Source organism: Cyclopterus lumpus, chromosome 8, assembly GCF_009769545.1.
Source record: "Cyclopterus lumpus isolate fCycLum1 chromosome 8, fCycLum1.pri, whole genome shotgun sequence".
Lineage (NCBI taxonomy): Eukaryota > Metazoa > Chordata > Actinopteri > Perciformes > Cyclopteridae > Cyclopterus > Cyclopterus lumpus.
This window is the reverse complement of record NC_046973.1, coordinates 16,956,012-16,972,224: the sequence shown is the minus strand read 5'-3', so window position 1 is coordinate 16,972,224 and position 16,213 is coordinate 16,956,012. Positions and strand designations below refer to the sequence as shown.

At 39.7% G+C, this 16,213-nt stretch overlaps 1 protein-coding gene across 2 annotated transcripts in view; it reads left to right on the top strand.

Annotated features, from left to right (window-relative positions):
• asic2 (acid-sensing (proton-gated) ion channel 2) overlaps positions 1 to 16,213 on the top strand; it is a 270,743-nt gene that overhangs the window by 235,233 nt on the left and 19,297 nt on the right. The gene's annotated exons all lie outside the window — the stretch shown is intronic.

The following is a 16,213-nucleotide window of genomic DNA, read 5'->3' as shown; positions in this document are numbered from 1 at the left end:
CCTTTTGTTTTATTTCACTGTCAACCATTTTTATTATCTTTATTCATGTATTGACTTGAGAACAATAGTTCATTTGTTAATGAAAATAATTAGCAGTTAAACGCCAAACTGTAAATACTGTCTTTCTTACCAATAAATACTAGTTCAAGTAATATCGGCTCATTCACATTTAATGGCATCATATTGAGTGAAAACCTATCGGATCAATACATCTCCAGAGGCACAGTCCTCACATTCATCATTGACTTCCATTTTACCAATGTATTGTACACAGCTAATCCAAGTAAATGTACAACATCAGCATCTACCGACAAAATGTCTGCTGGGAAGGCCGAACTGGACAAAAACAGACTCATCCTCAAAATAGAATTACAAATAGCCATGCTCAATGACCACCAGGAAGCTCTACCTAAACATTTCATTTTAGGGTTACAAAGCATCTAAAACTCAATTCCAGGTGTTCACCTTTTCAGAAGCTGCGAGCAGACTGTTTCAGTAAGTTGATTAGAGATTAATTATAGCATGTAATATAAAAGTCAGTTACTCAGTCATAGGAATAGGCCGGGCGTAGATGTTAATGTCGAAGGAAAGGATGAATCTGTGGAACAGATGGACTTGTACACGAACAGATGGACTTGCTCTCGAACTCTGAGCATTCACATGTTTTTTGGAGAGAAGCCTTCTGATTTTTGTTTGCATTCTGCATGGAAGTCAGCCAATAGATTCAAGTTCAGCCATCACGAAAAGAAAAGAGCAGAATTGATACCCGCGTATGAGTGCGGGATGGGGATTGGAAGATTATCTATGAAGATTCCTTTCAAATTCAGTGTTTGTCTTCGATTACAGTGAGGTCATACTGTGTGGTGCGTGCTTTATTTAGTCAAGGTGATGTACTGAAGGTGATAGAATGTGATCCTCTCTAATTCTACCTTTCTTTTTGAAAGTGAAACCAATGTTTCTGGCTCCCTCACTTTTGGAAAGGCCAGCAACTCGTGATTGAAGGCATGACATTTGTCAATTTCCTCTGTGTAGGAGGTGGAAGCCAAGGGAGTACTTGCCCTGTTGTTGACATTTGCTGTGGCTGATAGAATTTCTTTCATAAAAACAGGGAATGCAAGAGCTGTTGGGCTTCTGTCCAACAGCTGATAATGTCAGGGGAGACGCTTGGATATATTGATGTAATCCTGATGTAACTACATGACAGATTAATGTTACCAAAGGATCTAAAGACCAAACCTTCACCTTTCTAGGGTGAGGCTGTGAAGGCACAGGCAGGCATAACATTGCTATCATAATCAATGTGATTTTCACTGTTGTTTCAAATTATTTTACAGCCAATGATTTTCCAGTAGAGCCTGATAAATCACATTGGAGTGGAATGGGCCAATATATTTCATTATGGTGTGATTGGTCCAGATGTAGCTTCTTCGTGATGCATTGGTTAATTATCTCCCTCAATATGTATTTAATGACATGGGGAGTTCAGCCTTTGTTCCAGACCATCACATCCCTACTACAGACTGGTACTGTATGGAAAACCCTTGATTTTGATCTGGGTGTGGCTACTTTTCAAAAACAGATCTTCACAACTAATCTTTAGTTTAATGTCTAGCATTACTTGAGAGAAAGCTGGGGGAAAAAAAGGGATTTTCTGCATCTTATTGGTAAACAGGTCTAGGTAAAGAAACATAAATATGCTTTATATGTAACTTGATACATTACAATGCAATACAGTGGTTATGTTAAGGCAATGGCAGCACTTGTTTTAAGTTAGGATGGTCTGGTTAAATGTATTATTCTTATTATTTAATACATTATCAAGACAATGTAACAGGGAAAACTATTTAGTACATAAATGTCATTTTTAATGGATTAATCATTTCATGAGGACATGCCATTATTATTGGTTGTCTAACCAGATAATTGCAAGAGCCAATATACTCGATGGCTGTTCCCTGCAAACTTGCTCAACTTCACACAATATTAAATCATTTATTGGATACCAAAAGGTACCCATAACACACACTGGCAGCACTATACAGACGGAAGTAGTAGTCAAGGTGTGGTGGCCGCTCCATAGATGGATAGATTGTTGCTTTTCTGGAGCTTTGACACGCCTCTACTCTTGAAAATGGGAGAACAGCGTTATTATGCTGTTAAAGTGGCGCTGGTGTGAGGGCTAACATAGAAAATAATGAGTGTCAGTATGTGTTGCCCTGTATGCAGACTGTTCGCTGGCTGACTAAACTTCGCTGTCAACTACCAACAAGAAGGCAATGCCAGGCTGAATAATGGAGTTGTAAGGAAATAGCTGTTCAGTCTGAGAAAAAGCACTCTTCTCTAACTCCGAACAAGATCAATCTCAATCAAAAAAATTTCACAGACTCGTGCGCAAAAAGCATCGAACAACTCTACAGAAGATGACTCATAATCTGTTGATGGAGAGGTTTTAAGGGAATTTGAGGATTTTACCCACTTTTCTGTGGCTGGATCTTCTGCATAGACAACACACATGTACACACATCACGTCGAGACTACTGGCAATAATTTCATCAGATTTAACATCACTGCGTCCCTCCACCCACTCTCTACGTCCCCGTCCCCCCCGTTTGAATATGACAAACTAAGGAAATGTCTTTTCATATATTTGGCATATCTGTTCCCAGCAATTCCCAGTGTGACTGTTCTTCTCTTTCCCATCACTGTATCCAATTTCATGCAGCTGGATGAGACAATGCAGACATTATCCTTTTCTTTCCTCTGCTCCGTTCATGATTTCATGGGGAGCCATAAGGCTTCCATCGTGAGAACTCCCGTGTGATGGATTGTAATAGAGGGAGACAACGAACAGTTTTGACATATTGGAAATGCAAGATCAGCTGTCTTCATTTCTGCAGATGGCTCCCCAATTACATTTAGCTGCCCATGTCACTTGCCATCTCACTGCTTCTGTTATATGATCTGTACAGCATTAGTATTATTCATTTTCCCTTCTATGCAAATCTTCTGCTCCTCTTGCACAACCCTGCCTGCCCTTGACAACATGGGATGTTCGCTTGCTCCCAAGACAGATCCCCATTATTATGAGGGGCATGAATAAGTAAGAGCACCAACCTCACAGACGGACAGATAGCTTGCAGAGTGTCCTTCTTCTTTCATCTTCTATATGAATATCAAACAGTGCTCTGTGACAGTTAATGCAGGAAATTATTTTTGATTATCCAGGGCTTATGCAGCAGACAATAGCATGGCCTTAAAATAAAACCCCAACTAAAATCGCTCTTCTGTGTTAGAAAGAAAGCTCTGCAGTGGAGAACAGAGGCTGTGGCCAGTGTTATGGTGCCAGTATACTCTGTAGGACGTGAAGACAGTTAAATAGCTTTGGAAAGCCCCTCCCTCTCACCTTTCTGTGTCAGTCTTCCCAAAACCCCAGAATTGACGTCAACACTCCCTCCATGCCTTTGAGAGTGGCCTTTCGGGAACACACTTTTAAATTTTTTTAATTCTGACGTCGTCAGACAATGAGTGTTACCAACTAGTTCCAAAGATCAGTTAACTTAATGTTTGCCAGACCGATCAAAGACTGCCCACTGTCCGTCAATATGTTACAAACAGTACAAACAATGTCACAAAAACATGGATGAATACACCCGTATCTGACACAGTCCTCTTTTGAAGCTCAGCAGCAGGAACGTGTTGTGGAGTACCACTTTGAGTTTCATCATAGCCGAGCATCCTGCTCTTTGATGTTTCTGAGGGTGGCTGTGAATGGAAGAGTACACCTTGTCAGAGTAAGATATTTACGAGATTCAGGAGGCAGGTCACGTGCATTTGAACCAGGTGTGGAATTCGCAGTGTTGTATAAAACAAGTGTGTCTGTATATTTGGAGAGCTCATTTCCAGGGGCATGTAGTTGATAGTGAGGCCGTGCTGCGGTGGCAACAAACTCTTAACCCATTGTTACGATGAACGCTGTGTTACAAGAAGTACCATTTTTGATGGAACAACAATACCTTCCAGCCTTTATGTGACAGTCCTGGACAGGTCTGACAGAAGACTACCTCTTTTTTTTCGAGCCCTATTGGAAGTATCCTTCTTTGCTCTTGACAGCTTTATCTTTATGTTAATTCACACGTTGATGAAAGGTGCAGTGTGTCATGTATTGCGCCATCTAGCAGGGAACTGAAACTTCTCCCTTGTGCCAAGCATGGAGGAGAACTACGGTGCGATGCGAGAACATGCAAAAGTGAACGGGCCAAAACCAGATCCAGTGTTTGGTTTGTCGTTATGCGACATTATGCAACAAAACGTTTTTTTCATGTGATAAAATATATAAAAGAAAACAAATATATATATATATATTTTTTAATTATATTACATATCTGCCAATAGAGCTCCTAAATGCTACACATGGTGTCTTTGGGGAAATGCCCCAATTGTTTGGTTGTTAACTTGCTAAGAGATGGTGTTGGCAACCAGTTGATTATTTCTTTTGCTAATGTAGTGGTAATTATAGTTTCACACTATAGCGGGCGTTATCTCCTGTAAAACAGGGAATCTGTGCACTGTTGGTGCTCAACCCAGCCCACTACTTCACATGTTTTGTCCTCCTCTTTTTGTTTATTAATTATACTAAAACAAAAAGCCCAAAAGTCACCAGAGATGTAAGGTTGTAAATAATGGATGTAATAGTTTCCTGCTTCATTGTTTGATTTGTTAATACAGTCTTTTCTTGACTGACAATAAACAAAAAGCCAAACACACATTTGCTGGTGCACACACACTCTTGCCTTCTCTCTCTTGATTACTGTTGTACACATACAGAAGCTTTTCAATTGAAGCTCCAAAATCATTAGTAATCTCCGTGATCAGAGGTTATTTCATTTCTGTCTGTATTATTTCATGGACCAGTTGCTCTGCTGCACCGCATATAAGAAATGCTGCTCTAGCAATAATGCAAGCTGCTGTCAGATCACATATATTGCAGTGCATTATTTTCCAAGGGTTATTCTTCCTAATGTTCAAGGAAACTGAGCCAAAATACCTCATCCATGAGGGGGACTTACTTAGACGAGTATAGGGAACCAATGGATGCTGAAAGACTCACTTCCCAAAGAAACATTCCAAATACTTTTTTATCCTCATTGTATTTCTTTTTTGGTTTTTATTCCAATAAGAAATACCAACTTGTCAAGATAGGAGAGGGTTCCAACGCTTTTTATATAAAAGTTCTACTCTCTTTCACACTTCCATGTCCATACACATGTCTGCTGTATCTCTGTTCCAACACAAATTAAACATTAAACATTTTTGTAAATAGAACTAAGCCAATGAATCAGTGCACGATTCAAGTTCAACAGTAAACATTATTGGGAAAACATAGGTCTGGGACCGTCCTCTATACTGGTGCCCCTTTTACAAACAAGCCATATGGACTTCAAACTGACTGCAAATGTACAGTATATGTATGCATATAAAAGGCAACTATATCACAAGAAAGTCACCAAAGTTATTACAGTACATCCTTCTTGGTGGCAGGAATGTCTGTACCAGATTTCATGGTCATCCATCTATGCCAACCTGCCGGTAGTCCTAGAGAAAAAGTCAATCAAAATTCATGGGAATTATTCTCTGGGGACCATGAATGCCTCAATAGTTTCGTACGCTTTTACTGTCAGGACCAATGCGGTGGTCTACGTAGCCCCTTTGCTAGCATGGCTAAAACAACTTGTGACTGGACACAAACTACAGTGTAAGAGTGCCTCCAGATTTCCCACATTGGTACTAAACATTGTCAGTACAGCGTGTCTGGTTGTAGAACACGTGTGACCGCTGCCACTGATGTTAACACATTCGATGAGTTAACGGGTAAGTTTAATCTTTTTTTTTTCTTAATTTAGAAACTCAACCGCAAGCTTCATTAAACGTTCAGGAATAATGAGGCTTTGCACCTGGTATTGATCGTATCGGGGTGTGAGGAAGTCCACCGTGTTGTCGGCTCTTGTAAATCAATAGTGTTTGTTGAACATAAGAGCTGATGTGAAGGAAAGTCACACGTACCAGGAGAGCCTTTATTTTGAGATGATGGTTCTTGCTATTCCTGAAGGCCTACTAGAAAAGAAGGTCACGACTGACAATGGCTATAATCTTGGCAGTGCATTAGGCACATCTTATCAGCCTCACAGACATGCTGACATCCTCTCCACATAAAATGTGATGAAGACAAAACATGTCATCCACTCAACTCAGCTGGTTTCCTGTTGGTGATTATGAGCTGCCACAGGTCCCCCACCACAGGCCCATTACTCAGCTTTACATCAGCTCCGGCAGAGACAGACAGATTGTGACAGGTGAGATAGAGCCCCATTGGCCACCAGCAAGAGGTGACTTATTAAAAATAATGACTTGGTGTGTGTGTGTGTGTGTGTGTGTGTGATGTGTATGATGAGTCAGGGAGGACAGCTCCTAGTCTGGAGCTATATCTGTAGACCTTCTGCACACTGCCATGACTGGCAGAGATGGAAAAAAACATGACATTTTAATATTAAAAATTGTTCTGCACCTGCAAGAAGAAAATACGGTTCAAGAGAAAGAGAGGAATTATATTATTATTTAGGGAGTACAAGATGTTCTTCACTTGTATTAGAGTACAAATTATAAAAAAGGAGAGGAATATAGTAGCACAAGGCCCAGAGTATATATTATAATACATCTTTTCTGTTTTCAATACAGATTGGAAGCTTATTGAGCAAACCTTTATCATCTGCTGTGGAACACTGAATGGAGAGAAGATTGACACCTTTCTTTTCAAAACCAAAGGGAAGCTTTCAAGCTAGAGGTGACTTCTGCATTTAAAAAGAGTTCAAAATTTTTTGAAATATTGTTATTTGGTGGGAGAGGGAGATGAGAAGATTAATATAAACGTTTTTAAAAAAAACTCACCTACCAATTTCTTTAAAGTTGAAGAAGATGCAAGTTGAATTTGATTTTTTTATTTTTATTTAATTAACCTGCAAATTTATATTTTCTTTCTTTCTAAGAACTAGAATTGACAGCACACACAAACATTTTGGTAACGTTCCTTTCAAGAAATGTATTTTTCCCTCTCAAACTGCAACAAGTTACAGGACATTCTCTGACTCTCACTCAAACTTATTTCAGTATAAAAATTGTTCAATGTTGCTGGAAAAATCCAAATTGATTGCCAATTGAAAATGAATTGTGGCACATCCTATTTAAATGTTTCCGAAGAAAACGGGTGCAACATGAATCTACACAACGACACACCTAATACCATTTCAATCAAAACTTGAAGACGTGTTGTGTGAATGGCTGTACGTGCCGCCACAACTGCCACTGTGTGCAAGATCTGCATGCCGCGTGTGTGACGTTACGTAAACCGACTTGAGGGGAGCAGAAAAGCATCACTAACCATCCACTTGCTGTGGGCTGTATCGTGTCATATTCATTATGATAAATCAAATGATAAAACACATGTTTGTGTTTCAAAAGTACAAACAAAGGACAATCTACCTTTTTAAGTGGTCACGTCTCCAGTCCAATCTCCAGTGCAGCCGATGCAGATTGGTAACATGACGTAGACAAAATGCCAAACGATTGGTGCGTCTCTACTTTTATCCGATTCGTTAAATCTGTTCTTTATCTTTAAACAGATTTAGAAGGAGTCGTACATTGGAAACCGTTTTCTTATGATCCTCAGCCCAGAGTGAGGACTTTAGGGAATTGTCTGAACAGAAGTCTTGAAAGAATTCCAACATGCAACTTTTATTTAAACCACAAATTGTTATTTTTGAATGTCTGATAATGTAGGTTGATTTGTAGGAAATTTAAAACATAGCTTTCGTTCCACCTAAGGTGCCCCGCAGCCTGAGACTTTTCGCATTGCAAGTTTGAGAGTGTAATAGCATGAATAAGTTTACTTACTAATTACATATATATTACATATATACAAATATATTTATCAAATGTGCTTTAAATACATTTTTTCAATGCTAATTTAGAGCATATTTGAAATATACAAAAGATATGTTCAAAGAAGTACATTTAAGTAATTGCACAGAACTTACACTTAAAGTATATTTTTCTTCTAATACATTTCTTGAAAGTATACTACAGTATAATTATTTTAAAGGGTGTTAAAAGTATACTTTTTTAAAATAGGTGAAAAGCATGACTTTAGTATACTTTTTATATATTTGCAGAAAGTACACTTCTTTGATAGTTTATTTGCAATATGCTATTGACATTTTAAGTATAGTTTAAATACATTAAAGTATATATTTTTTTCAGAATGGAAGGCATTGCCGAACAGAACAACTGCCCATCCAGAACCAGCAGCGTTATTGATCAGGTTCGAACGGCAGAGCTGAAAGCCTGTTGGTCTCCGCGACGACCCGCGGTGTAAACTTTATTAAACCAAAGAACACACAATTCAAACTGAAGACAATAATCTGGTCGGAATTCAGACGCAGGGATTTAGTTCATTTTTTCACTCAAGAGGGTTTGTCTTTTGATTTTCGATTTAGTTTCTCTATTTCCCTCATTTTTTTTGTATCTCTATTGCTCTCCTTGTAGTTGTTATGCTTATCTATTCCCTCGTCTCCAAGAGCATAAACATCATGCTGGCAGCAGTGTCTGCAATCCTTTGTGTCCTATCGCAGCCCTGACTCACTTATGTACTGTCCTGTGAAATCAAAATTATTATTGACTGGCATGGTGAACGTACATCAGGGTGCAACGATAAACACGTTCCATAAAACTCCCAACGCGTCACATAAATGGCAGAAAATTTGATTAATGTGACGTGAAATATGTTCGGGATGTGACGGTGTTTTAAGAGGCAAGGGCAGCCAGCTTGGCATGCAGGTCGTGGAGTGGCGTGCGTGAAGCCATAATGATGAGTGAGATGGTTGTTTGTGTGTGTGTGTGTGTGTGTGTGTGTGTGTGTGTGTGTGTGTGTGTGTGTGTGTGTGTGTGTGTGTGTGCGTTTCCTGTACTCATTGCCAACCCTGTCGCTAACGCAGCAGCCCTCTGCATTATTTATCCCCACAGCCGCAGCGGTACAACCACTTCTCGGGCTGCGAAAGAAATTGCACACCTCGCAACTCAAAGACCTTTTTTCATAAACATAACTCCTCTCTTTTTCTCTCGGTAAACCTCGAGGATATGAAGGCAGCTCTCTTTCCCTTTCCCTCCTAACTCCTCAGAAAACCCTATGCTTTTATTTGTTATCATAAAACGCATTGCTAAATTCTCCCATCATGGAAGTCGATTTGTAAAACAATAACAGCAGATCACAACAGAAAGCTCATGCAAAAGGAATGCAACCGTAAAAAAACGTGGAGGCTCTTCGTGAGAACCGACAAAACTGCTTGCTTGACGGTTATGTCGAACATTTAAATTCACTCTTCAGTGCTTTTCAGATAATGTCCCGCCTGCCAGAAAAACAAACGAGATGAGGGATTGTCTTATTACCTGCTTATTCTGTTATTCTGTCTCTCCTCCTCCTCCTCCTCCTAGCTTTGTGGAAAGGGATGTGTGTTTTGTAATGGTGTATCTGCAGCACAACTGACACAAAGTAATAGCAAAGTCGGTATTTCTGTATACCTGATGAACAAAGAACCTACTTTCAATTTCAAACAGGCTGTAAAATCACAAATGCAAAAGTACTCTGCATCATTCCTGTTATCAACTTTTTAACAGATAATGGCATGCACGCATCACTGAATCAGCTCAAATAATGGGAAAATATGTTTGAACAGGAGCCAACATGGCTTTTTTTTTGCTGGAATATGAGGCTTTGCTGTGTCAGTATACGGCGGCGAACTTCAGGGCATTTTGATGGCTTGGACGTTACATGGACAGAAGGAGATAAAGAAAGGGGCTACTGGGAGCGGGAGCATAAAATAAAGAAAAGATAGCATCCCCTCTCTGGAGCAATATGTTGCCAGTGTTTTTGGCATGACGTCAATAAGCCATTTGCTAAGGAGTGATAAGAAATAGGAAAATATGCAAGAAAAGCAAGATGAATTCAGAATGGTTGGGAGTCTTTGAGAGTGCGACAGGAAGACCTCAGACGAGGTCCGATGTATGGAGATACCGTAATTTAAACTATTTTGCACGCGTATTTTTCTTTGCGTTACCCAGGGGCATGTTTAAGAGTCTGCTCTGTGGGTGGTTGGTGCGAACAAGTGACCTTTCTTCATGACAGGGATTTACGCTAATGGCCACGTCGATTTTTGACTTTGGGAGGCACTACATGGTAAACAGGCGAGGTCATGGCATGTTTGCAGCTCTGTGCTTCCAGACATTCACACTTGCAGCTGAGAATACTAATGAGCCGTGTTATGTTGGTCAAAAGGCATTCTAATTGGCAGCAGAGCATGTGGGTGGCCCATCGCTTTTGCTGCTCCTCTCTCAGACCTTCGGGCTCGCAGCGCTAGCATGATATTGGCAGCAACTGAGTTTGACTTCTCTGACATTTTATACTGAACCCACGAATAAATTAATTTCAAAACTTATCAAGAACCGACACGAGCAGCACGTAGTAGTCCTAAAATTAAAACGTCTCGTTGCTTTTTGACACAAGGAATGAAAAGTTAAAGCAGCGTTGCTGTGTTATTATTTTCTCTTTTGTCCATTTGAACATTGATACATTATACAATTGTGCGCTAAAGTGTAATCATGTGCGTCTATTTATACAACCAGCAGACATGGAGCCAAATTAGCATTCAGTTGGAGTCATGTGTCCAATATCCATTCACCTGTTCAATCTGTTTTTGTGTCCACCAGCTTCTAAAGGAAACATATAGCTCCTTAGCTTCTAAAATGCCCCACTATATTCACCAGAATAGTCGCTAACGTTGTCCATTTTTCAAAGCGAGGAACATAGAGTAGGACTTTTTCGCTGGAAACGAGGTTGCAAAATATGTGGTGGCAATCTGGAGGTCAACACTATAGTAGTGCCCCGGTGTAATGTTGAAGTCTTTCCAGCCTCTATGTGTAAAATATAAGATTGCATAAATACAAGCAAAGGAAATCAACGGCGCTATACACGCTTTGCGTGCACACATAACAACGGATAATATCGTAAACAAATAATAAGACCACCCACACAACACAACCACGTAACAACTGTGGTTCTGCAACCTGAATCCACATAGCACGCACACACACACACACACACACACACACACACTACACTTATGTGTCGCTGTACAACTTTTCACCTCATGCACACAAGGGCCATCATAATTCAGTCACAGCAATTATAGGGATTGAAAAAAATATTCAATTTTAACTTCAAAGAGAGGGGACTATGAGTAATGAAATGTGCTTCCTCTTTGACATATTTCCATTATTTCATGCATATTGAAAAATGTGAAACCGAGTGTAACAATGATATTAAAGCAGAAAGCAAAGTCCACACATTTTCAGGTTCACCTTTGTAACCACAGGACTTTTCTCAAGTGGCAGTACTGGACTCCCCCCGGGACCCCGTTTGGGTTGCACATTTGGGTAAATATCAATCAAAATCGAGAACCGCGACCCTAAATAACCAGCTGAAAAATGCTGAAACATTCTGTAGCTCAGAGAAACTGCGGAGTTGGGTGATAATAGTAATTTGCATAGGAATATTGATGTATGCATCTTCAACAAAAGAAGAGATTACACATTATATTAGAACAGGTTCCGTGGACACTGGCAGGTTATCATGGCCTTGTTTATTTCCGCCAACTTCCTCCTCTATTTATAGAGATGACAACTGGGACAAACGTCTTTTCGACTTTTTACAAGTGAAATGTACTTGTAAAATGAGAATTGATATGTCTCTGTACCCTTCCACATTGTTCAGACAGGTTTGGGAACTCATTACCTTCTCCCATCTGACAGCTAGACTTGAGGAGGCAGATAAGGAAGGAAGTGAGAAGGGAAGGGGGCAGACACAGGGTCAGTGGCAAGGATATGCAAAGTACCAGAACACCACTATCAAGGTTGTGTTAGTGTCTTTGTCACCCCAGTGGCTGAGGAGGAGCCTTTGTGTCTGGCTGAGGTCTAATGGGATGTTGACCCGCCCCTGGTCCTGTCTGTCAAACATCATCAGTCTTGACAAAAGGAGTGAAAGAGGGTAGCGCAGTGTCCCCCTGAAAGCAATTTAACCCTACAAAGGCAGGGGGAGAGAGATGCTGACAGTAGACACTTGGGAGCCAATGGCTTAGAAAAAAATAATGTGGAAGAATAATAAATCCACAGACACACATATATAGATATAACGGAATGGGAAATGACTGTTAATAGTATTAAAAAAGGTACTCAAGGCACTTTACATGGTAAAAAATAGAAACAGAGAGAGATGACATAACAGTAAGAAAGACAACTAAAATATATATAACTAGCATCACAGGTGTAAATGCTAGTTTTGAAAATGGCGAGGGATGCAGAATGTCTGAGATGATCCCATCATGGCTTTTCATTTAGGGTCCCAAGGACACAAAATACGTTTTTTATTCCCTTTGCCAATCAGGCATTAAAACACAGAATGACTGCATTCAGGGAACACTTATTCTATAAGATATGCTATTATATTATTCCTATACCTCATTTACCACCTGCCAATTATGCGCTATTGTTTATTGTGTTTTGTATACTGTATATTTGTTATATTGTGTTGTACAATGTGTATCGTATTTACCTTTACTGTATTTGGGAAAAAGCCAGAGACAGATTTCCCCTGAGGTGGACGCATAAACCAATCTGATCTAATCTGATGAGAAAAAAATGTTTTCATTCAGCAAAAGTCAAGCTAAAGTTGTGCATTTCGACACGCTGTTTCTTATGAAACCGCAGTTAAGTTGCGTTTACATCGCCAATCCTCAGGAGACATGAGATTGGAGATTGGACTCCCACCACGTGGGACCTCTTTGGTACCTCTCTGCTCTGCACTGAGATGTATGTGAATAAAAGATAAATAAGTAATAAAAGAAAAAGAAAAAAACAGCCACATCTTCACATTGTTCCTCCAAACGTGGAGTGATGGTGTCATGAATATGTATCCGCTGTCCTCTTCAGTCCGCTCCAGCAGCTCCCAGTGTGTCATTTATTTTGCGCAGGTACATATCTGTCGGGAGCATCTCTGTTTTGCAGAGGTGAATGAACCTGTAATGCGATACTTCATATTTTTCCGATCTGCGCCACCTCTGTGGCACTATGGCATTAGATAGTCGATCAATCATGTCAGTAAACCATCCATGAGAAGGCCAGTGTCAATAAAGGAGGAGGAGCATGAAATGAAAAATCCATCTCATAACACCCCTGCACTGAAAAACAACTATTGTCGATGTACTTTGCCTTCCATTTTGTTGTCTTTTTCAGCAATGCTAAAATCAGATATTTACAATAATCCCCACTATCATTAGCCTTGATGGACCATAATGCAGTACAGTCACCTGCCTCTTGATCTTCATAAACACATGTTTTTAAATGCTCAAAATCAATATTTCTCTCTCTGTCGACATAGAGGACAAATAGCTGTTTCGACCGCTATGTTTAAACCGTGTGGTATGGGAGGTAGTGATGGGAAAAATGCTCATCTTCACAACTGGTTAACGTTTTCATCATTGGTCAATCAAGTCAGTTATGATTTTAGAGTCATGTGAGAATGTTGCTGGATATGTAACTCGTATTATTTGCTTTATTTTTTTTTTTTGGAGGTCGTTTGATTCTGGGACAATGTAGGAAAACCACTGACTTACATCTGGGTATGATTGTAAATAATGCTTTGCATTGCAGCTGATGTTAAAAAAAAGGGTTCTCGTTATTACAATTCGGCCCGAATCGGATCATTGTATGCAAATGAGGTATGTCGAGCTGGCTGAGTTTTTAACAAACGCCGAGGCGAATGTGGGATATTGAAGCGATGTGGGATACCGAGGTGATGTGGGATACTCTGGGGGGATGCTGTCACGGGCGAGACAAAGGGCACATGGTGAGAGAGATTGCCAAAAGGCAAACGTTGCTGTTTATTCAGTGCTGTGAGAAGCTCGAATGCTGCTGCACGGACTCCATTGCAGGAGAAAGACTCGTCTGCAGTTTTTTGAACAACACTGCTTCATAACCATTGTGAAAAAGTTAAAGTTAATATTTCCTGTCAGGGCATACGGTACGGCATAGATTATAAATAACAAAATCTCAGTGCAAAGACTGAAGTTGATGGCTGTCATGGGGATAACTATTCATGAGTGGAGAGCCCACAACTACATTTACGCCCACAAAGATGTCTCAAATAAGCTGCATTTTAACTCACTTATTATTCATAAGTGCGTCGAAGCCGTTTTGGTGGCTCTTGTTGAGGTCGTGGCGGTACAGAGAGAGGCACTGAATTTACGCCCAAATAGGACACAACAATCCCTTTTGTGTCAAAATGAAACTCTGCTATCTAAACCTAACAAATCCTTCTTTTTTTTTCTTCAAAATAGCAGCATTTGATTTTCCCTTTCAAAGCAGCAGCAACAACACACCAAAGGTGTTGATGTTTTTGTATCAGCATTCACTTTAAGTCTGTAAGCAATCGCAACAAAGATATGTTACAACAACATAGAGGGAATAGAGTGTTTCTGTCATATTTGCCGAAGCCCTGTTGAAAGTACGGGTCGAAAGATGGTATAGGGTGCGTTCTGCTTTTAAGCAATTCAATGTTAAAGGAACTGTTTTGCTTGTTTCTCTGAGCTTTACAGTTGCTTCACTTTACCTCCAAAATGTGCACCATTCAAATGCCGAAGGCTCTTGCTGAAAGAAAGGTAGATAATGTGAGAAAGAGAGTGCCTCTCTGGCAGCCAGCATTTATTGCCAAACCTGTCCTTCAGAGACGGGCACACTTCATCATAACACTTGTAGACGTCGAGGGGCACCAGAGGTGGGATCCCTCTACCACGACTAACATAATAACATTACAAAACAAAAGGATACACCGAATGTGTGAAAGAGATAGATTTAGGAGGAAGTCAAGCAGCTTCTGGGTATATGTCAAACAACCAGAGCTTGAGCCACAAGACCTCCTCTCCACCATGTGACCCGGAAAAGCCACTTAAAACTAACTAAATAGGGCATTTACTTTGACGAAGTTCAACGCTGTAATTTCAGATTTCAAAGAGCCGTAATAACCTCTCAAAATTAAAATCTATACTCAGGAGTCAAGGCTTGTATATTTAGATTTTCATTTCCTTTATTATTTCAATTCTTAAATGTAATATGTCCTGCCCTGCGACTTTATGTTATTGTTATGTGTAAACATGTTTGCTGCTGCTTCACGAAATTGAATAAAGTAATATCCTATCCTAATCTTGAAGCACCAAAAAAAAACACACCCACACACACACAAACCGAATAAATAAAGAATATGAAACGCATTTAACGTTTGGAGTTTGGATTTAATGGGCTTTACATAATCAAATTGTCTAATGTCCATAGGTAGGTTATTCTAGAGGAAGGGGGCATGATTGGAGAAGGCCTTAGTCCTGCTCAGAGTACAAGACAGATCAGGCAGGCAGGAAGAGCCGTGGCCATTTATAATTCTGAAGGCTAAAAGTAGTGGAACTGGTGTCACATTTTCTAGTTTGAGTTCATTCTTGCAGCAGCTTTCACAATTATTTGAAGAATTCTAGTACTAGAGCGTGGCAGGCCTGACAAGATATTTCAATCACCCCATTTGGATGATGCAAAGGTGGGAATGAGAATCTTTACATCAGCCATAGATAAAGAAGATCTGATTTTCGCGTTATCTTTAATGTGCTGATGAATAGAGAGGATTCAACCAAACTTAACACTGACATTCTTAACTGATGAACTTTGGGATAGCCCATTAAAATATGCATAGAAATATGTTTTTGTTCTGTTATTTAACATTTTGACAACACTAAGACCTTGAAATAACCTTGTAACATTGACAATCCATTAATTTACAGACATTTGTGATACTTTTTACTACATGTAGGCATTTTTAAGTAGCACGACAAAACAATAACAGCTCAGACACGTAGTAACAAAGCTTGTAAATGTATAAAAATGGTGTATACAAATTGCCGTGTTGAAAGGGACAAATACAAAAAGGAGGAAGCACAGTAAAACCCTCTCAAAACCTGATATGAGAAAACATATTGTAGTTCATCTCAAGTACTTTTGATTCTAAATTGATGGG